At 38.3% G+C, this 24,140-nt stretch overlaps 1 long non-coding RNA gene across 1 annotated transcript in view; it reads left to right on the top strand.

The window, feature by feature from the left end:
* LOC309861210 overlaps window positions 1-24,140 on the top strand; it is a 309,191-nt gene that overhangs the window by 120,743 nt on the left and 164,308 nt on the right. Inside the window, exon 4 of the long non-coding RNA XR_014309815.1 lies at window positions 21,228-21,390. This is a non-coding gene — a long non-coding RNA (uncharacterized lncRNA). The remainder of the gene's footprint in view (window positions 1-21,227; window positions 21,391-24,140) is intronic.

Genomic DNA, 24,140 nt, shown 5'->3' with positions numbered 1-24,140 from the left:
ATAAAGGGCAGAGTGCTCTTCTTATTTTACCTTTATTATTAATTACAAATTAGGTAAAAGTAGCCAGTAAAGTATGACTGTGACACCACCACAAGATCCATGTAAAGCTTAATATTCTTGCTAATACTGCCTTGTTTATTTATAAAAGAAGCATATCTTCTTTGTAGAAAGTACATAAAATCAGAAAGTAAAAGTTAAAATTTACTTATAAGTCCTCTACCTACAGATATCCACTATTAACTTTCAGTTATATCTTACCCTTATTTAAAAAAAAATTAGAAAACTGATATCAGTACTTTGTTCATTTTTCATTATATCATGAGTATTCTGTCTACTACAAGGTGTTTAGTGTTCATGGAACAAAATCTATGTAGATCATACTGTTCATTGGGAGAAGGTAAAGTGAGACAGGTAAAGTGAGACACTCGATATACACATTTTTGCTTTAAATAGTCTTCCAGAAGGGGTGCCTGGGTGGCTCAGTGGGTTAAAGCCTCTGCCTCTGGCTTGGGTCATGATCCCAGGGTCCTGGGATCGAGCCCCACATCAGGCTCTCTGCTCAGCGGGGAGCCTGCTTCCTCCTCTCTCTCTGCCTGCCTCTCTGCCTCCTTGTGATTTCTGTATGTCAAATAAATAAATCTTAAAAAAAAAAATAGTCTTCCAGAAAACTTTTAAAGATTTAAGGAATGTAAAAATGTATATGTAATCCAATAAGACTATCATACAATAAACTTTAATTGCAGTTTGAAATTCCAAGAAGACAATAAAAAATCGTCTTAAGCTTGGTTATGAAGCTTAAAACTATCCTGCTGGAGAGAGGAGGGGCCTCATGTCCAGGAGGGACTTGACCCCAGTGTACCCTTTCTATGCATGGACAGATTTGTCTCTTCATCTCGTTTCTTGACCTAAAGAGAGTGAGGTTAGGAAGTCAGCTGGAAGCACAACAGTGATTGAGCAAGTATAGCAACATCCTCCCTCCCTCCCACTGCCAAGGTGCTAAACCCTTGGCTACAAGAAGGAGTAAGAAGTTAGCACTTAGATTTGCCTTTCAAACTCTCTGGAAAATTAACATGTCTGTTTCAGGCCAATTAAAGAAGAAAGGCACCTCCCATCTGAAGTATTAGAATCTCCTCACTGGGAATGGAAACCACGGCAGAATTGTTTTGGCTTATTTCCACATTATTTAAGAAAGGAGGCCTGGAGGGCACTCTAAATTGACTTGATGTTTTTAGGTTTTTGACGTGTGGGGACTAATCTTGTTTCCATGTCAACGTACCCCATCAGCTGCTGCAGATTAAAATATGATTAGTTCTTCCCTCTAATTGGCCATGTAATAAACCCATCATCTCAAAACCATGGCTTGTGGTTCAAAGCATAGACTTGGAGCCACACTACTTACTTTTGAATCCTGAATCTGCTCTTTATGGGCTTTGAGACTTTGGGCAAACTATTAAAAATCTTTATGCCTCATTTTTTTCCCATGTCCTTATCTCAGGTAGTTCTTATAGAGGATTGAATGAGTTCGTATATGTAAAACATCTCAAATAATGCCTTATGCAGAGTAAGAACTATAAAGGTATGAAATAAGAAGTAGTGTAATTAGGTTCTTCCTTTGTGTTTGCTGGTGAACCACAAGTAAACAACCAGCTGGGAGTGGGCTAATGATGGATGTATGGCTGTCTTGGAAATCTTTTAATAACGAAAGAGTGCCAGTGTTTTTGTCACAGCGTGGGTGGATGGTTAAGCAAGAAACAGGGAGGTTAAGGCTGGATAGTGCAAGGGCCTTTAAGCTCACTGGGTTGCTTTCCCAGGCCGGTATGTTGAGGCTGGTCTGGAGAATGCGAAAACTGTGTTATTTTATAAACAGGTGGGATATTTGAAGGGGGAATGGCATTTCTTAGATACTTACCTGGACTATGAGTGAGTTTGTTAAAAGGAGTAAATTGAGCCTTTGAATAGATGAAGATATCTAGTTATTCCTTCTTGCTAGGCTTTTGAATAAACCAATAGATTTGTAGTTTGCAATTCACTGTTTCTGTTACTATTTGTTGGTTGCTAATACATAAACTGCTTTTGGCTAATTAAATCAGAGAAGTAATTATTGGAAGGGGAAGCTCAAACAACCAAGCAGAAAGGCAAGGCAAAATGTGTAGAATGATCAGGAAGTACAGCCCTTGGGGGACTGGAAGCAGGAACTGCAGAATGTTCATTTCAGGGTCAGTCAGCCTCTTGTCTCTTGTTCATATTCCAGAGAGAGGAATCTGATCAGCCTGGCTTGGGTCAGGTGCCCACGCCTTGACTAGAGAAGGGCAGGGCATCTAAACTGGCAACCACACCTGACCGTATCTGATGAAAGAGTTTCTCCAAAACAAAATCAGGATGCTGTTACCAGAAGAGGGAGGAAAGGAAACAGAATGGGCAAAAACAACAAATGGCCACTACTCTATATTGCTTCAAGCCACCAGTGAGGAAGACAAAAGACATTAGGAATTAAGGAGACCCTGAAATCTTTGATTTTTAATCTTTCTCCCCAGTTGCCTTCTCCTCTGACCTTGAAGCTAGATTCCAAAGCCTGGATTTATACCAGAAGGAATCCTCATACTCTGATGGAATTTTATTCTGATCCTACCACAGTCTGATTTAAACAGCTCAAAATATTAAAGAGGTTTTTATGAAAATGATATTCTTCCATTTTATACTTATTGGATGTCTACTATCTATCAGTAAAAGACAAACCCCATCTCCTACCTTTCAGAAATATGTAGTTATGGTGGTAAAATAGACATATAAACATATATGACATGACTTATGAGGTAGTATGGAGAATAGTATGGTAGAGAAATAAAATAAGGCACGGTTAAATCTGCTTAGTACCTAAACTAAACCCCTAAGTACCTACCAGTGGAGGTGGTACTTCAAGGAAGCCTTGAAAAATGAATGAGTATTTACAATTTTAAATTGAGACATTTAGTATAAAAACAAAATTGTGACCCCAAATTATAAACATTATTCACACCTCTGTCAGTGGCCACCAATTTCATCTATTGGCAGCATAAATATTGTTCTTTGGTCTTCTAAGGCTAAGAAGTAAGCTCATAAGTAAAGCCTTGAAAGTCAAAAACTGAAAAACAAACTGTTGCATTCTTAAATTGCAACTATTTGTAAACAAAGCCCGATTCTTAATAACTAGTTTCAGGAACTTGACTAGATGTGAAATGTACCATGACCTCTAGGACTTCTGGAACTCCTCAGCAGCTGTCACTCATTGGCTAAGCAGCTTGAAGGTCAGAGCCTCTCCTCTGCAAGGGTCCTGTGTCAGCTACTGACTTTTTAGTTCAGGGACTATTTATGCATTTAACATTTATATCTTGGCTACAACTCATTTCTAGTATGCCTTTGGGTCTAAATCTCAATCTTGTCAAAAAACTGTAAAATAAGAGTTAGGAATATAGTGGTAACAAAGAACTCAAAATTAGTATGGAGAAGAAGAATCTCATCACAAAATAAAGCCTCACAGATTTGCAGATTATTCTCAATTAGTAAAAATCTATCAGAATTTCTTATAAGGGGGGATGTATTTTCCTGTGGCAAATAATATTTCTTAAGTGTTGGAAAATACTTTTTCCTTTTATGTTAATATGCATGCTTTATCTTTTTTCATGGCACAGATCTCTCTAAACTACCTCAGATCACATTTTAGATCAAGGTGGGAAAGCAAAGAAGAAATGAATCAATAAATGAATTAATAAAGAAGCTCTAAAAAATAAGGGCTACTTAAAAATTGCATTAATTACTTAATTTGAGTTAATTAAAACTGTCTAGAGTTCCATAAATTGTGTCTGTTTGGTCCCATTAGTTTGCCAAAAATAAACCACGAGTTAGAAGACCTGAGTTGTGCCTTGGCTCTGCTTCTACTTACCTGTGTGAGCCTAGGTAAAACACTAGGATGGCCCCAATGGATTAATTGACCTCTGAGGAAATTTCTGCATCAGATGTTAGCCCTACCCTTCTGAAATCCCTTCAAGTCACTTATCAGTTTACCTCAGGTGCCCATTACTTAAAGTAAATCAGTGCAAACCATATAATTTGTGAGATATTCATATAGACAAATTTTCATTTTAGTAAGCATTCCTATTACCTGCTTTGGTTAAAACCTCTCCTTAAGCATAACATTTCAATATATTTGATATATATATTAGATTATTTTTTATATTAGATTATTTTATTATCAGAGGTTTCATTTGCATTTTCCCAGTTGTCTCAAGGTATATAACACAGAAGAGCTAAGAGTATACATTTATTTGTTTGTTTGTTTATTTGTTTTAAAAAGTATTCCACCTAAACCTTGCAACACCAAGCTTCTTAGGTAAAATTTGAACTTCAATTTAATTATTTCCTTATTTTTTAAAGATTATATATTTTCTTCATGTTTCTACTTTTTTGTAGATTGTTGTTCATTCTTGCCCATGAAACCTTTTCTATACCAGAAGTACATAACAGAGGAAGGGTTCAGTGGAATAGGGCAAGAGAGATAATCTTTGAAACTCACATGGAGCTAAATGGATCCTGGAATACAATTTGAAGATGAGTGTTCCAAATTATTTTTTTCTGTTCAGATGACAGACTAATGAGAGAATCAGTCAATCAATCAGTCAATCAAACTCAATCAATAAGAGGAGCAAAGCTCATCTGAGTGATGATGGATGGCACTTAAAAGTGAATTAGTGACTGATTTGGCAAAATTTCTGGAGTAGAGCTACCAGTGGCAAATTAGGTTAACTTGTATGTATTGCTGACAGGATGTGGGCTGGACAACAGCAAATTCTATCCAAAAGCCTCCAACTGCCTGTGAGGCTGACCTAGAGGCTACCTCAGATCTGATGGATTAAAACAAGTCCATCTGAAATCATTTTTTTCAGCCCTGTAATTTTTGTAATGATATGTATCAAGCCTAGAAACCTATATTTAAGCACCTGAATACATCCAAACAGAGGCAAACAATTCCCAACAATATCTCCACAACAATATGCTGTTGGTTGCTAATTGGAAAAAAAGCACAAGTTGTAATTAGAAGGCATTCTGTTGTTTGCTGGGGAGCTCCACTCCTAAATGGTTAAAATATTCAGCTCTATAGGGCAACCACCTGGTTTAAATTTTTGGCAGGTGGTGTTAGCAATGCATATTTACTTTTTTTTTTTGTAATGTAATGTTTGTGCACCAGCTTAAAAATCAGGCCATGCTACGGATGGTTATTAGTATGACCACTGCTGGCCCTCCTCACCCTCTTTAGAGACAAAGTCCCTCTCCCATGTCAGTTCACCTCAATGCATATCTAAGCCACTGCCCTTCCTTCCAGTCCTTTCTAGGCCTGGTGCCAGCAGGCTCTTTTCCCTGGATGTTGACAATTAACCCTTCAAACAAGGTGATTGCCAAACAGAAGAGGAACATTTTCTAATGCATCCTTAAAGAATGTCAAATACAGAAATTTAGCAGATTCAAGTAAACAAAACTAAGACAAAGAGAAAGCGTGTGCTTCAAATTCTCTCAGCCTTTGAACCCCAGGATTCCCGCCAGGATCCTATGGTTTTGATTGGACTGCACCACTGGATGAAGATATGAGTGTTCCAAATCCATAAGTATTTATTCACTCTAGAAAGGTTTTATATTGGAAAGTGTAACTACAAGGGTGTTTTTATTTTTGGCTAGATCCATTTCCCCCCTCATTTCATTGTAGTTAGGAAAAAGGATTCTGTACTTTGCATTCTCTTTAGTCTTGTTTCTGATGTTCTTCCCCCACACTCTTTTTCCCCAAGGAGCAGAGGCAGACAGTTGGTTTTGAATGTTTCTGTTTGCGGCAGGCATCTCTTTCCTAGCTCACAGCCTGCTTTGGCCTTGTTAGGCAGCAGGCTGTTGGAGTTACCAGAATACCCAGAAGTGACTTCTGTTGCTTTGACAGTGCCCTGGTGGATTAAGCTGATTAGCCAAAGCCAACTGCTTATTTTCAGGGACTTATTCTATTTTCCTATTTTCCCAATATCACCTAATTGAGAACCAGATGCTTTTAGTCAACATCTTCTGCAGTTCAAGGAGTTCTAAAAATCTTCCTCTCCTCCAGGAATCTAATGCCCAGTCTTGAATAAATCAGTTCTCCTTGCTCACTCTGAAGAAAGTATGCAGGTCTTAAAGGAGCAGGTGATCATATGGGTGCTTTTCTTTTCAATAGAGAATGGGAATGTCTGGAGACACAGAATATTTTGTAGACAGTGGTGGAAACAGGCATGAGTATATATTTTAAGGATTGTAATTTGGTGCACATTTTCCTGGAGACAATTTAGTTCTATCAAGTTTCAAATGCAAATACTCTTGACCAAGGAATTTCTTATTTGTTTATTTATTTATTTGCTTTAAATATTTTATTTATTTATTTGACAGAGAAACATAGCAAGAGAGGGAACACAAGCAGGGAGAGTGGGAGAGGGAGAAACAGCTTCCTGCAGAGCAGCGAGCTGGCTGCAGGACTCAATCCTAGGACCTTGGGATCATGACCCCAGCCAAAGGCAGAAGCTTAAGGACTGAGCCACCCAGGTGCCCCAGAATTTCACTTTTAATCATTGTATCTCCAAACTATACTAACATATATGTTCAAGGAAGACTGTAGGATATTTATATGGCACTGTTTACAATAGCAAAAGGTTAGAAGCACTCGAAATGTCCATTTAATAGAGGACTAGTTAAATAAATTATCAGACAGTCATACAATAGATTCTTTAGCAACTGTAAAAAACAACTGTAAGAATTGTTTAAAGAATGAAGCAGGGACGCATGGGTGGCTCAGTTGAGTAAGTGTCTGCCTTCGGCTCAGGTCATGATCCTAGGGTCCTGGGATCGAGCCCTGCATGGGACTTCTTTCTCAGCAGGAAGCCTGCTTCTCTCTTTGCCTGTCGCTCCCCCTTCTTGTGTACTCTATCTCCCTCTCTCTCTCTCTGCCAAATAAATAAATGAAATCTTAAAAAAAAAGAATGAAGCAGATCTACAGGTACCGACATGGAAAATTTCCAAGATATACTAGCTATTGAAGAAGGGACAGTAAATAAATAAAGGAGCTTTATGGGGCACCTGCCTGGCCCAGGCAGATAGGCCTCTGCCCTCTGCTCAGGGCATAATTTCCAGATCCTGGGATCAAGCCCTGCCTCTGTTGGACTCCCTGCCCAGCAGGCAGTCTGCTTTTCCCTTTCCCTCTGTGCCCCTCCACCTTGTGCTCTCTCAAATAAATAAAACACATCTTTAAAGGGGGGAGGGGGCTTTATGTATACATGTGTATTTTTGCGTATGTGTAGCCTATCTTGACATACTGTTATCAGTAGTCACCTCTGGGGAAGGGAACTAGGGAGCTGAGAGAGAAGGGTAGAAAGAGTCTTATTTTCACCACATGCCTTTTTATAAAGCTTAAAATGTTTTCCTTGTATATCTAATTCCTACTCCTACAAGCAGGTAATTAAACACTAGATAAAGATGTTAATTTTTTATTTTCCCATTAGGATTTCTTCTTACTATTTGTTTTCTACAGAAAGGATTCTCTTCCTGGTCCTTGGGGGTCAGATAGACCTTTAGTTCTAGCCCCTACTGACTAGCTGTGTGAAACTCAGCAAATGATTTAGAATTATCCAGAGCCTCACTTGTTGTTTTTTTTTTTTTTCTCCTGTAAATGAGATTATTAATATCTCAAGACTTACTGGGAGACCTAAATAATGCAAGGTGCCCTGCATAATGCCTAGGCCAAAATCCATAATAGGACCGTGATAAAAGCTGACTCTCTCCCCATTCAGGAGGTAATGCCGGCAGGATAGACATTTCTAGTACCTTGCTGCAGCCAAAAAATTTTTCCTTTACCTTTCTTTGAAGGCAAGTCTTCCTCTCATAACCCACTAAAGGTTTTATGGCCTACTAGGTTAAAACAAACAAAAAGACAAGAAGATACCATAACACAAATAAACAAAACTTCTTCCCCACTAGTGTTGTGATTCAAAACAGGTCTCCAATGAGGGCCACAGGCTGGCATTAAAGCAGATGGAGCTGCCATCCCACTGAGCTTGCACCATCCTCCCCAGGGGCCCTGAAGCTTTAAGGTTTTTTGCTGCTGTGACCCTTAGGCCCCTCTGGAGGCCTCTTAGTTCTGGAACTGCTCAGTCCAAGAGGACCAAACAGCCTCTGAGCTACCCAGAGTCATTTTTCCCCAATCTCCTGGGGACTATACTTTCAGAAAGTAGTTGGGTTTTTTCATTTAGTTTCTAAACATGTATAAAAAATTGTTTCTGTTTTGATGGGGAAAGAGGGTTCTTTTTAAATAAACTACTTAGTCCCTAGGGGAAGTGCTGTGGCAATGGAGTATTTGTGCCTGTGTGTGTGACACACACTCTTCAATTCAGAGATCTGAAGCAACTGCAGTGTTCTGCGTTGGCTCCCCCGTGGCCTTGGTCTAGTTGTCGTATACCACATCCTGGGTAGTTTTACACACACCAACTGCAGGTGCTGCTGAAGCCAGGGTCATAGGTGTGAATGCACGGAGAAGGCCTGCATTCTTTTGAGCTCTGGGGGGAGCTGCAGAGGCCCTAGTACTATGCACCTGTCTTCATCACCATTTACCACATTGCACTGCCTACATCAGGTGTGTAATGTAGGGTTGAAGGGGGGCGGGTAGGTGATAGCCCTGGAGCCAGTCAAATGTGAGTGTGAAAGCCAGCCTTATTCCTTTCTGTCTGGGGAGACTTCATGTCTTAGCTTGTTTTAGCTGCTATAACAAGAATAACTTGGGTGACTTATAAACAATAGACATTTACTTTTCACAGTTCAGGAAGTTGAGAACTCCAAGATCAAGGCATCCACAGATTCAATGTCTATCGAGAGCCCAGTTCTACATAGACAAGAGTGCCTTCTTGTATGCAACCTCACATGGTAGAGGAAGGGATGAAAGATTTCTCTGGGACCTTTTTATAAGGGCACTAATCTGATGGCTTCTGCCCTCCTGACCCAATCACAGGCCCCACTTTGCAATATCACCATACTGAGTGTTAGGATTTCAACATATATATTTTGGGTGGGACAGAAGGCAGGGGCACAAACATTCACATCATAGGATTTGGGTAAATTATTAAATCTCTGAAAGCTTTAGTTTCTTCATTAGTAATCCAGGGGTAATAACGGTACCTGCCTCATGGGGGTGATGTGCCTAGCACAGTGCTTGGCTCACTGTTTCTTCATTAGTGATCCAGGGATAATAATGGTACCTGCCTCATGGGGGTGATGTGCCTAGCACAGTGCTTGGCTCATGGTGAGCCTTCAGACAGGGGCACTGCTAACTCAGACCCCAGCTGTCTTTCTGCTTTAGAGTGAGTTTTTGCAGGACAGACACTTTGTCCTTTCATTTATTTTATCCCAAGTGCCCAGCGCATTGCTTAAGCCCTTGATGAATAAATGAGATCCCCCAGAACAGCATCACAATGTGACTGATTTTGTGACACATTTACCATTTTTATTTGACATTTTATTTGGCATTCTTGGAAGACCCCCTTTTAACATCATTTTTTTTTCTTGATTTCTCCTCTGCCTTTGGCAAATTCTTCTAGGTGTTGTTTTCTAAATTATCTTCCATAGGCACCTTATTATAACTTGTCTTCTGGGTTTTTTTGTTTTGTTTTGTTTTTTTGTTTTTGTCTTAAAGAAAGTCTCTCATCAAGAACAGTAGAGAAGAAAAAAAAAGAAAAGTTTTCAGATATTTATGACAAATTTTGTTAGTATTCCTTGTTATTTAAAATATGTATTTGGCTAGAAAGTAGGAAAGGTAATTGCTTTTCAGAATTTTGCATACAATTCTGTTAGATCTATATGGTAGCATTCAGCATGTATCTTTAGACCTTTCCCATCCAAATTTGAGCTGGACCTCTTTTAAATTTTCATGCAGCTTCATGATGTAGCTTCATGATACCCAAATTCAAGATAAGCTACTACTGAGTTGGTTCAAAATATGTATGATGACTTTCAAAAAGTGAAAACTAACCAGCTGCTCCTTTTGTATCTGACAGAGTATTATTATAACATACTATGTAATAAAAGAGCACAATTTGATATCAACCTTCCTCCCAAATATTAATATTATGATTATAAAAGAGAAGGCACTGGAGCTTCTCTATTTCCTGGAGAGAAAACTCTTCACTTCTGCTTTTTAGACATGACCAACTAGGCTTTGATGCCTTTGTTGTCAGCTTTGTAGTCACAGAATGAAAGAGCTGGAAGCCCATAGAGGTCACCCAGTCCAACCCTTTCTTTTGCAGAGACACTGTGTAGCTTAACCCTGGATCACAGGGCTAGTTAGTGGAAGGATGGTACTTCGAAGCCAGATCTCCTAAATCATTTTTTAGTGATTTTTCTAATCTACCTAATGCCTTTCTCCTATACTTAAGATTTAGAGGTTTTAGTGATGCATATTCTAATAGTGTTACTCTTAATTTAAATAATTTGAGGAATGATGGCAGAAGATTGATTTCCTTGAGGAAATTATGTAGGCAGTTAACGGTATGCCTAATTATTCAAATGAGAGAAAACAAAAATGAGATATCAAACAGAATATATTTGGGATCATATTTGTCACAAAAACCAGGATTTTGTGACCTAACTTACTACCTAGTTATGGAGATGAGTCTAATGCACATGAAATGAGTGATGTACAGATGTTTTATGAAATGATAGACTATATGGTACAGAGAAAATGTTTATTGAGGACTTCAGGAGTGAGAGAGGCTTCATGGAGGAGATGAGACTAAATCTAGGCCCTGAAGATTGAGCAGGATTTGGCTATGCAGCTGGAGAATCAGGGCATTCCACACAAGAAGCATGTGCGAAGCAGTAGAAGGGGCAATGGAGCAGTGTGGGTGTGTGTCTTAGGTATTCATGAGAGCATGGTGAGGAAGCCAGTCTGACTGGAAAAATAAGGATAAGCCGGTGGGGTGGAGTCATATTATGAAGGATTTTGAAAGTCAGGTAGAAAAGGTCAGACTTGGAGACCACAGAGAACTTACTTGGTAATTTGAGCTGAAGCATGGCTCGTAGTGGCTTTTTGAGACTGTTACTTGGGCAGTTTGGTTTGGAGAGTCTGGATGGCTACTTATGAGGATTTCAGTATCTAAGCAGGAGATGGTAAGATGGCAGAGACAGTGGAGATAGAAAAGAAGAAGAAGGGGCGCCTGGGTGGCTCAGTGGGTTAAAGCCTCTGCCTTCAGCTCAGGTCACGATCCCAGCATCCTGGGATCGAGCCCCGGGCTCTCTGCTCAGCGGAGAGCCTGCTTCCTCCTCTCTCTCTCTGCCTGCCTCTCTGGCTACTTGTGATCTCTGTCTGTTAAATTGATAAATAAAATCTTTAAAAAAAAAAAAAGAAGAAAAGAAGAAAAAATATAAAGACATTTCAAAGGAATAATCACTGGGTTGACTAGTTAGATTTGGTAGATCAACAGAAGAAAATGTTCCAAGTTGGATCCAAAGGTTTTTACCAGCTCAAAGAAGTTTCTCTGAACTTCATTTCCTCCCAAGTTTAGAATTTCAGCTGATTGTTCTAATAGAAACAATTTCTAGTCACCATTCTTTTTCTCCCCACATCTGTTCTCTTGTTTTAGGTAACAGAGTTCTTTTATTAAAGGTGTGTCTTATTTCCCCTAAGGAAAAATAATATATGTAGAAAATTTGCTTGGTTTCTTGCATCTGCCTTCTGATTATTGTTGACTTTGTCACTTAGCTATCTCACTGTTAAAATATATAGTGAAGGATCCCTGGAGCCCATTAGTTCTCTGCAGGTAAGAATATATTTAATCTCCGTGAGAAAACAAATTACTTACCTGGACTATTTGTTCTCTGACTAATAATGTGATCACATTGATCCACCCTCTATGCCAAATGAGTTCCCAAAAGTTTTTGTATGGGGGGGGGCATTAGAAATTGTTTATTTTCCATATGTAACTAGGGGAGCCAGTGGGAGAATTGGATATACCTAGTAGGTGACTGATTAAATTTTAACAGTTTTTAGGGTACAGATGCCTACAGATTTGTACAGAGAGTGACTTTTTTTCTGGTTCAAGTGATATTCCATTCTTTCACTGCCATGTCTCCTTCATCCTAAGAGAGGCTGAAAAAGAAGATGAGCTAGAAGAGAACTGTGGTGCAAGTTTTCCTAATGCCAGCAAACATATATGTAGTAAAATGTTATTGTTACCATGATAATTACTTAATTTCACAGTAGTCTTCTGAAGTAGATTGATTGATTGATTGTTTGATTTAGAGAGCACGTGCATATGCAGGCAAATGAACAGGGGAGGGGCCGAGGGAGAAGGAGAGAATCTCTCTTTTTTTAATCTTTAAGATTTAAATTCAATTAATTAACATAGACTATATTATTAGTTTCAGATGTAGAGGCAAGTGATTCATCAGTCTTATATAATACCCAGTGCCCTTTAGATCACGTGCTCTCCTTCGTCTCCATCACCCAGTTATTCCATCCCCCTCTCTGGCAACCCTCAGTTTGTTTCCTAGGGTTAAGAGTGTCTTGTGGTTTATTTCCCTCTCTGATTTCATCTTGTTTTATTTCTCATCTCTTCCCCTATGATCCTGTTTTGTTTCTTAAATTCCATATATGAGGGAGATCATATGATAATTGTCTTTCTGTGATTGGCTTATTTTGCTTACCCTAATACCCTCTAGTTCCTTACACATTGTTGCAAATGACAAGATTTCTTTTTCTGATGGCTGAGTAGTATTCTTATATATATATATATATATATATATATATATGATATATATATACTGGAGTAATATATCTAATATATATTAGATATATATATTTTATATATATAAAATATACTAGTGTGTGTGTATAGATATAGATATAGATATAGATAAAGAAGATGTCTTCTTTATCCATTCATCTGCTGATGGACATCTGGGCTCTTTCCATAGATTTGGCTATTATGTAAACATTGGGGTGCACATGCCCCTTCAGATCACTACATTTGTATCTTGGGGGTAAATTCCCACTCATACAATTGCTGGGCCATAAGGTAGTTCTATTTTCAACTATTTGAGGAATCTCCATACTGTTTTCCAGAGCGGCTGCACCAGCTTGCATTCCCACCAATAGTGTAAGAGGGTTCCCCTTTCTCCGCATCCCCACCAATGTCTGTCATTTCCTGACTTGTTAATTTTAGCCATTCTGACTGGTGTGAGGTGGTATCTCATTGTGGTTTTGATTTGGATTTCCCTGATACTAAATGATGTGGATCATTTTTTCATGTGTCTCTTGGCCATTTGAATGTCATTGAAGAAATATCTGTTCATGTCTTCTGCCCATTTCTTGATTGGATTATTTGTTCTTTGGGTGTCGAGTTTGAGAAGTTCTTTATAGATTTTAGATACTAGCCCTTTAACTAATATGTCATTTGCAAGTATCTTCTCCCATTCTGTTAGTTGTCTTTTGGTTTTGTCAACTGTTTTTTTTTTACTGTGCAAAAGCATTTTATTTTGATGAAGTCCAGTAGTTCATTTTTGCCTTTGTTTCCCTTGCCTTTGGAGGCATGTCTAGCAAAAAGTTGCTGCAGTTGAGGACACAGAGGTTTCTTCCTGTGTTCTCTTCTAGGATTTTGATGGGCTCTTATCTCACATTTAGGTCTTCCATCCATTTTGTGTCTATTTTTGTTTATGATATAAGAAAATGGTCCAGTTTCATTCTTCTGCATGTGGCTGTCTATTTTCCTGACACCATTTATTGAAGAGACTATCTTTTTGTTTTTTTTCCCATGGGATATTCTTTCTTGCTTTGTCAAAGATCAGTTGACCAGAAAGTTGAGGGTCCATTTCTGGGTTCCACTGATCTGATCCATTGATCTATATGTCTGTTTTTGTGCCAGTACCACACCGTCTGGATGATCACAGCTTTGTACCTTGAAGTCCGGAATTATAAATGAACTGAAGTCTGGAATAATGCCACCAGTTTTGGTTTTCTTTTGCAACATTCCTTTGGCTATTTGGGGTCTTTTCTGGTTCCATACAAATTTTAAGATTATTTGTTCCAGCTCTGTGAAAAAAAGTTGATGATACTTTGATAAGGATTGCTTTGAATGTGTAGATTTCTCTAGGTAGCATAGACATTTTAACAATATTTGTTCTACCAATCCGTGAGCATAAAACATTTTTCCATTTCATTGTATCTTCCTAATTTCTTTCATGAGTTTTTTAGAGTTTTCTGAGTAAAGATCCTTTGCCTCTTTGGTTAGGGTTATTCCTAGGTCTCTTATAGATTTGGGTGCAGTTGTAAATGGGATTGACTCCTTAATTTCTCTTTTTTCTGTCTTATTGTTAGTGTGTAGAAATGCATCTGATTACTGTGCACTGACTGTATATCCTGCCACTTTGCTGAATTCCTCTATGAGTTCTAACAATTTTGGGGTGGAGTCTTTGGGGCTTTTCACAAAGAGTATCATGTCATCTGTGAAGGGTGAGAGTCTAACTTTTTCTTTGCCAATTTGAAGGCCTTTTATTTCTTTTTGTTGTCTGAGTACTGAGGCTAGGACTTCTAACCTGCTCATGTTGAGCAGCAATGATCAGAGTCAATATCCTTGTCATGTTCCTGATCTTACGGGAAAACTTCTCAATTTTTCCCCATTAAGAATGTTATTTGCTGTGGACTTTTCACTGATGGTTTTTATGATATTAAGGAATGTACTCTCTATCCCTACACTGTGAAGAATTTTAATCAAGAAAGGATGGTGTACTTTGTTAAATGCTTTTTTCTACATCTATTGAAAGGATCATATGCTTCCTGTCCTTTCTTTTATTAATGTAGTGTATCACATCGATTGGTTTGCAGATATTGAACAACACTTGCAGTCTGGGAATAAATCATGGTGAATAATAATTTTAATATACTGTTGGATCCTATTGGCTAGTATCTTGGTGAGAATTTTTGCATCCATGTTCATCAGGGATATTGGTCTGTAATTCTTCTTTTGGGTGGGGTGTTTTTGTGATTTTGGAATCAAGGTCATGTTGGCCTTATAGAAAGAGTTTGAAATTTTCCTCCATTTCTATTTTTTGAAACAGTTTCAGAATAGTTATCACTTTTCTTTAAATGTTTGGTGGAATTCCCCCTGGGAAGCCATCTGGCACTGGATTCTTGTTTTTTGGAAGTTTTTGATTACTACTTCAATTTCCTTGCTGGTTATGGGTCTGTTCAGGTTTTCTATTTCCTCCTGGTTTAGTTTTGGTAGTTTATACTTATTAGGAATGCATCCATTTCTTCCAGGTTGCCTAATTTCTTGGCATACAGTTGTTCATAATATGTTCTTATAAGTGTTGGTATTTCTTCAGTGTTTGTTGTGATCTCTCCTCTTTCATTAATGATTTTATTTATTTGGGTCCTTTCTCTTTTCTTTTGATTAGTCTGCCCAGGATTTTTTCGATATTATTAATTCTTTAAGAGAGCCAGCTCCTAGTTTCATGGATCTGTTCTACTATTATTTTGGTTTCTATTTCATTGATTTCTGTTTAATCTTTATTAATTCTCGTCTCCTGCTGGGTTTAGGCTTTATTTGCTGTTCTTTCTGCAGCTCCTTTAGGAGTAGGGGTAGGTTGTATGTTTGAGACCTTTCTTGTTTCTTGAGAAAGTCTTATATTGCTATGTATGTCCCTCTTAAGACTGCCTTTACTGCATCCCCAAAGCTGATTTTGAACAGCTAGGTTTTCATTTTCATCTCTTTCCATGAGTTTTTTTTAATGCCTCTCTAAGTCCTCGTTGACCCATTCATTCTTAGTAGGATGCTCTTCAGTCTCCATGTGTTCTTTCCAAATTTCCTCTTGTGATTGAGATCCAGTTTTAAAGCACTGTCATCTGAAAATGTGCAGGGAGTGCTCTCAATCTTTTGATACTGGTTGAGACCTGATTTGTGACTCAGAATGTGATCTATTCTGGAGAATGTTGCATGTCATTCAAGAAGAATGTGTATTCTGTTGCTTCAGGATGGAATGCTCTGAATATCAGATATACTGATATTCCAGATGGTGAAGTCCATCTGGTCTAATGTGCCACTGAAAGCCTTTGTTTCCTTGTTGATCTTTTGTTTTGATGATCTGTCAGTTGTGGCAAGGGAGATATTAAAGTCCCCTACTATGATTATATTATTATGGATATGTTTCTTTAATTTTGTTACTAATTGGTTTGTATAATTGGCTGTTTTCATGTTAGGGGCATACATATTTATAATTGTTAGATCTTCTTGTTGGATAGACCCTTTATGATGATATAGTCTCCTTCCTCATCTTTTATTACAGTCTTTGGTTTAAAATCTAATTAGTGTGATATAAGGATTACAGATTACCACCCCAGCTTTTTTTTGATGTCTGTTAGCAGTATAAATGGTTTTCCACCCTCACTTTCAATCTGGAGGTGTCTTTGTGTCTAAAATGTGTCTCTTACAGACAGCATATTGATGGGTCTTGCTATTTTATCCAATCCAATACCCTGTGTGTTTTGACTGGAGCATTTAGCCCATTTACATTCAGAGTAATTGTTGAAAAATATGAATTTAGTGCCATTGTATTACCCATATTGGCTCTATTCCTTTCTGGTCTATGTTACTTTTGGGCTTTCTTTTTACTAAAGAATCCCCTTTAATATTTCTTACAGGGCTGGCTTAATGATCACAAATTACTTTAGCTTCTGTTTGTCCTGGAAGCTTTTTATCTCTCCTTCTATTTTGACTGACAGCCTTGCTAGATGAAATGTTCTTGGCTGCATATTTTTTTCATCTAGTATCCTGAATATAGCATGCCTGTCTTTTCTGACCTGCTAGGTGTCTGTGGATGGGTCTTCTGCCAGTCTAATATTTCTACCCTTTTAGGTTATGGATCTCTTGACCCCAGCTACTTTCAGGATTTTCTCTTTGTCTCTGACGTTTGTTTGCAAGCTTCACTACTATATGTCAAGGTGTTGACCTATTTTTATTGATTGGGAAGGGGATTCTCTGTGCCTCCTGGACTTGAATGCCTGTGTCCTTCTCCATATTAAGGAAGTTCTCCACTATAATAACTCCAATATAATTTCTGCCCTTGCTTTTTTTTTCTCTTCTTCTGGGATCCCAATTAATCTAATATCATTGCACTTTATGGTATCACTTATCTCTTGAATTCCCCCCTCGTGATCCAGTAGTTGTGTTCTCTCTTTTTCTCAGCTTCTTTATTCTCCCTCATTTAGTACTCTGTATCACTAATTCTCTCCTCTGCTTCATTTATCCTAGTAGTTAGTGCCTCCATTTTTTATTTATCTTATTAATAGCTTTTTTTATTTTGACTTGATTGGATTTTAGACTTTTTATTTTTCCTTAATGGGATTCTATAGTGTCTTCTATGCTTTTTTCATGCCTAGTTAGTATTTTTAATATCGTTATTCTTAACTCTAGTTCCAACATCTTACTTATATCCATACTGGTTGGATCCCTGGCAGTCAGTACTGCCTTTTGTTCTCTTTTTTTCCTTCTTTCATTCTGTCCAGATTAGAATAGATGAGCAGAGAACAAAATACTAAAATGGCAAAAATGACCCTAGAAAAATATACATTAAACAAATCAGAAAAGATCTGAAAATTTGAAAAAAACTATTAAAATTTTAAAAGAGAGCAAATATAATCAGACAGTCGAACAGAACAGAGCAGTGCACTGAATTCTATGTGTACTTTGGTCTATTAGAAAAGTTCGTCCCAAAATTGTAAAGAAAGAAAAACTTAAATATGTACAAAAATAAAATTAAATACAATAAAAGCATAGAATGTAACCGTAAAGATGAAAATTAAAAGAGGAAAGAAAGATTAAAAGAAAAAAAGAAGGAATATAAACATACAGGTGAACAGAAGAGAACAATACACTATATTCTGAGTGTATTTTGTTGGTTTTTTAGAAGAAAAATAATCTCAAAATTTTAAAGAAAAACATATACATGTGCGCATGCACACACACACACACACACACACGTATAAATAAAATTAAATACAGTGAAAGAATAGAATGTAACTTTAAAGATGAACTTTTAAAAAGGCTTTAAGAAAAAAAAGAGTGAATATGGTCAGACAGGTGAAGAGAACAGAGCCATACATTAGATTCCAGGTCTATGTTGGTCTGTTTGTTAGAAGTAACTGCATTCCAAAATTATTAAGAATTTAAAAAAAGAATTGATAAAGTAAGAAATTGGTTGAAAAAGGAAAGAGAAAGAAAATTAAAATGGAAAGACTAAGGAATTGTGGGGCAAAAAATCCCGTGAATTCTACATTTTATTTTCCCCTAGCACTGAAGTTTTGCAGTTCTCTGTGATCACTAAACTTGGTCTTAGCAGGATGTTCTTGCTGATTTTCTGGAAGAGGGGCCTGTTGAGTTGATTAGCAAGTATTTTTGCCCCAGGAGGAGTTGTACTCCCCTTGTCAGCCTAAATTCATGTTTCTCTGGATTTCTCTATGTGGTTTTTGTTCCCTGGAGGCTTTCTGTGATGAGGTGAGATGAGAAGGATGAGAAGGAAGGGATGAGAAAGATGAGATGAGAAGGAATATCGTGGCCTCCCAATCTCCAGCCCCAGAGCTGAAAGCTTGGGGCTCCTTTCTTCAGTGTGTCCCCAGGGAAAAGCAGTCAGTCACTCCTATCTCCCTGGTCTCCATTCACACTCTGTGCTCACCCAGCCTGTGACTGACTGTTTCTATCTCAGGCTCGTGGACCCCCCTTTGAGTCTCCAAACCCTGTAGATTCATGCAGCTCACAGCAGCACCGCCACTCCCAGGGAAGGAAAGGGGAGATCTCACTAGTTCTGCTGCTTTGTTGGGCCCCTGCTTCTAGAGGGGTTGTCCAACCAAGTTTTGGTTCCTGATATATGGCAACTCTGAGCTGAAACCCACTCCTAGGTTTGCTGATTGCAGCTGGCTCCCCCACTCTGATGCCTGGGAACTCTGCTGCACTCAGGCACCGCTGGTCTTCCTGTGACACTGAGGATCCTGAGACCACACTGTCCCACCTAGGGTTCTGCCATACTTTGCCACCCAAATGCATTTTAGGCAGGGGCATTTCTCACTAGAGCTGACTTCTGAAAGTTCTGATTTTGTGCTCTGCTGCTATATCACTTTCTGGTAGCTGGCTTACAGAGGCTCTTTCCCTGCATGGTTTGTCTTCTGATATATTGCCTCAGATTCACTTCTCTGCACCTCCTACTTTGCAGAAAGTGGTCACTTTTCTATTTGTACAGTTCTCAGCTATTCTTTTCTTAGGTCTCTGGTTGAGTTTGCTGTTGTTCAGAATGATTTGATAGCTACCTAGCTAAATTCCTGGGACCAGATGAAATTAAACTCTCTTACTCTTCTACCATCTTGGATTCATATCCAGAGGGAGAATTTTAAGCAGTCTCCATTGCCCAAAGTGGAGCCTTATTTGGAGCTTGATCTTGTGAAGTAGATTTAGTTATCATCCTCATTTTGTAGATAATGTCACTGAGGAAGTCTGAGAGAGGTAAAATGAATTGGGTGTTAAACCAGCTGTCTGACTTTAAACCCTGAATTTTTCTCAGAGTAGTGTGGAGAGCATGGGCAAGAAGTCAGGCTCCCAGAAACTTCCAACTTGTTCACATGTTTTAATTTTCAATTATGTCACATTAGTTCTTTATGGATTGTTTGGACTTGTCTATTACAATAAATAATTCAGAGAGTTGTATACTTTTTTCCATTGGCTACTTACTCCTGTGAACTAATTATGCTATGTAAGTCATCCTTACAGCTGTTTAAATTATCCAACAAATCCAAATTCTTGTTTTGCTTCTTACAAGGTCCTGCCTGACTTGGAAAAAATGGATGTTCCATTTCTCTCACTATGTTTAGCTGCCTGGAATGGTAACTTCTACCTGCATTTTGGGACTTTGGCTCATAGCCAATATGGTTACACTAGAGAAGGGTAAAGTGGATGGACTGAGGTTGTATTTTGTGCCAGCCATTTTTATAAGGGCAGTATTTTGAGGAGAATGTTGCCACATGACTGGAGGAAATGTTGGATTGTGAACGTACTTGGTGTGGTTTGCTATGATTTTACTCATTATCTCCCCATTAGGCTGTCTTTATCAGCTTGTCTTTTGGAGACCTGCCGCTCTAAAATAGAGTTCTGTGAAAGGTGGCATGTTCTGTACTTAAACCTGTGGCAGATCATCAACATTGCTCTTTTTAAATTCCAAGAAGATATTCTAGACACCAAGGAAAATTGGCTTGGATTTCTTCTGCTTGTGATATAATCATTTTGTTCCTTGACTGGGAGAGATTTTGAGAGGTCAGCTTGTTCTTTCTACCTTGCCCTCACCTTCTTGACATGGATCCACTAAAAACATCCTCAGAAAAGACATGACATTAACCCCCTGAAGAGAGTCCAACTTATTTTTATTATTAATTCTAGTATTTATCAACCTAGACTGTGTTTAAATAACAGAAAAAGAGTAGATGATGACAAAGTTGACCAACTATGTTGTCCTCTTCCTGTTTGTTTTGGCCCAATACGTAACCAGTTGAATTGACTATGTAAACATCAGCTATGTACATGGAAGAAAATACTGGACTGGATTATGTGACACTCAGGTGAAAGACCTAACCATATTATCAGCAAATTCATCCTTTATCTAATTTCAATCCCTGAGGGTAAAATTCAAGTAAACCTCCTCTGAAACAGTCATAAATGGAGGTGGAACTAGCTTTTTGCCATTTGCTGTATAAAAAGCCTCCATATGTACTGGAAAATAAAAGAAAGAAAATTTGAACCCTTAGAATAAATTGTCAGAGAATTTTTTGCTGCTCAAGTCATCCTAGTGAACCTGAAGTTGCTCATTAAATGTGAAGTTGCTTATAAACAATTTAGGACAAAACCCAACAGTTCTAAGAATTTGGTAAAAATTAACTATTATTTAGAGAAAGTTGTCCCAGGGTTTAAAATAAGCCTTCCACACAGAGCAGGACAAAGGAAGATAATAGACTAGACCAAGGTGATAGGAGCAAAACCAAGCTGTTAGCCTGATTGTTTCTGCTGAACAATCATCATAACTTTAGGGAAGAGACTACCCAAGCGTACCTCTGTGCAATACTGCAGTGTTGCTTCCATTAAACACCTACTAATCTGTTTTCCATTTATCCACAGTTGACCTTGTCATTCTCAAATCCTCTTGTGGCTGGCTTAAGATCCTGCTCCATTACCATCTGAAGCAGAAGTGTCTGAATCAGAATGCCTCTACCATCTGAATGAAGGGCTATTCCTGGTTGGGGCCAGAAGATGCCTAAAGTATCTGATCAGACAATATGAGGTGAGAACCCCACACTAGCACTCTAAGCAGGGCGGCAGCACTAGACTCGTTTGGCAGTCTTCTACATGTGTTTAAGCAGATGAGTCATACAGATTACCAAAATTATCCAGGACACTTAAAAAAAATGCAATTTCCTGTGCCCTATTACCTGATATTCTGATCTTGTAAGTTTGAGATTGGACCCCGACAATGTTTTAGAAGCTTTGTAGATGATTCTTGGAGACGTTCCTCCAAGTAATTGAGCTTTTCCAAAGGAATCATTTATCTTGAATGAATGGGGGAAACTCTTGGAGCTTTAACAGTTTGCTAGCCTATCTAAAAATGTAATATTTTACAGGGCTTTGGACAGCTCTTCTTTAGTTTTATTATTAACCCTTATTGAAATAGTTATAACTGCAGCAAAGTTCACGGGGGACACCCAGGTCTTCATCAGGATTTCCAAGTAGTACTGGCTCTTCTTAAATCACCCCCAGTTTCTGAGATGTGAGCTGGTGGTCAGTGTGAGGGGTTAAAGGGCCTGATTAGCCCATTTTCCCAGACCCCCCACTGCAGGATTAGCATTTTTCCCCCCAAGGTCCTACCCCGGCCTGGAAGTAGATCATTGGCTTATTCTTTATTTTCCTAGGCCTGGCATGAGTCCTACCGCACTCCGGTTGTATCTGGTGTGCTAGATGATGTGAGTGCTGTGTGACCTCTCTTTTGGAGCCTCTTCTTCTCCTTACATGCCGACTTCTGCCTCATTTACCAGTATAATTTTCCACTTTTTCACTTGATCTGCAGCCTACCTTGAGTCTTTGCCCACTATACCAGCCCCCTGTCTTACGGCCTGGCTCTGGCCTCATTTTTCCTGTGCCCCGTTCTCTGGATTCTACTGCCCAGTTCTACAGTGCATAGAATGGAGTATCTTGTGAGGCCAACAGTGGTTCCTTAGACTTAAACTGCCTTGGTTGGAAGCTGGTTCTAGCACCTTCTATCTGGGTAAGTTTGTGCAAATGACCTACTTCTTAGTTTCTCTACCTTATTTTCTTCATCTTTCTTCTCGTAGGTTCTTCATCTGTAAAACAGAGAAATAATAGTATCTACATCACAGAATTATAAGAATTAAATGAGGCAACACATGTAAAATACTTAGAAAGTATTTGATAAGTGGAAGCTGCTTTCATGATTATTACTGGCTTACCTGAAGTCATGAAACCATTGCCTGCTTGATTACAAATTTTGTCTGCTACATGGAGTTTAGTTTACCACGTCCTTTGGACATAGCCTCTGGTGCTGCCCAGTACATAAGTTTTCAGCTACTTATCCACCCCCTGCCCCCTGCAGTGTCTATGGTGTTTCTGGGAATCCTATTCAATGCTTGCCCGAACAGCCTAATTTATGACAATTCATTCTCTTTAGTTTTCCTGCCCTTTTTTTGGCCGAATTAACCAAGTCCCTCAACTTCATAGGCTTTAATTTCCAATCACTTGGTCATCTTCCTACCTCCACTTTAAACGTTTTCCAAATTCTTTTCTCATTTGGTGTCTTAAACCAAATGCAGCTTACAAAGGCTTACATACTAGGCTGAGGATTCAAAGATTATCTTGGGGTTCCTATACCTATATGCTTTGCCTGATTTTCGATTCAGGACTATGCTAAAAACTGTTGAACCTTAGAATGTAACTGTTCTTTGGCTGCTGATATGCTCTCACTCATACTGAAGATTTTCTGTGTCTTGTTATACTATTTTGCAAAAATTAATAAGATCTCAAGAAACTGCTGATCTGTTATCATGGAGGGCTTAGTGGTGCCTCTTTTGTCACCGTAAAGATAAGGAAATAATGATGGAACAAGAAGAGAAAGAATATTGCTATTTATTCAGTAAATATTAATTAGTATCTATTTTGTGCCAGGCATTGGTCTAGGTGCTTAGAAGAATACGAATGAATAAAACAGACACAGATCTGTCATAGGAATTTTCCATCAAAGATGGATACAAAATCAATAGTTGTATTTTGATTAAAATTTAAAGAGAAGTATTAGAGTTTAAACAGATCATCAGAGTTTCAGAATTATGACATTTTATAATTTGCTTTGCAAAATGCATGTGTTATTAGTAATACTTGAATTAGCAAACAATAAATATAATAAATAACAAATGTAATCAGCATTTACTTTGATATTCTTCACACTTTCAAAAGCTAAACTGAATATGAAAGGAATTCAATTTTATCCTGGTAATCAAGAATCTTCTAGAAAATGTTGATGAGGCTGTGAGGCTCCAAGGTAAATTGTGTGTGGCCAAATTTACAAATCCAGTTTGGCGGTGAACAGTCATCCTCTAAGAGGGATTGGCAATCTTCTGGATTAAAAAAAATCAGATCTTCATATATTACAATTTTCTGCGTAGTAGCAAGTGTGATGTCCCTGTCTGTGGAGAGGTAAGGGTGCCGGCGATGAGAGGGCAGGCCTGCGTGCCTTAAAGATCATGTTCTCCACATGTCTTTGAGAGGCTGTCTGGTGGGTGTAAGGGTTATTTCAGGACATTGTGGGGGCAGCAAAACTGACAGAAGATACAGAAAAGTGAGGGTAGTTTTCCCCCAGCCTTTAAAAATAGAAATCACATGGAGAAGAGTCATATCTTAATTCTTTATAAACTAACATTTTAATATCATGGAAAAGAAAATTACATAAAACTGTGTTTTAAAATGGTTCTGATATTTTAGTATATTTAAATTACATGTTAAAATTTTTAAAAAATAAAGCATAGC

The sequence above is a fragment of the Mustela nivalis genome (assembly GCF_964662115.1).
Source record: "Mustela nivalis genome assembly, chromosome: 3".
Classification (NCBI taxonomy): Eukaryota; Metazoa; Chordata; class Mammalia; order Carnivora; family Mustelidae; genus Mustela; species Mustela nivalis.
Note: the sequence above shows the minus strand (reverse complement) of the source record. Positions and strands in the feature narration are given on the sequence as shown.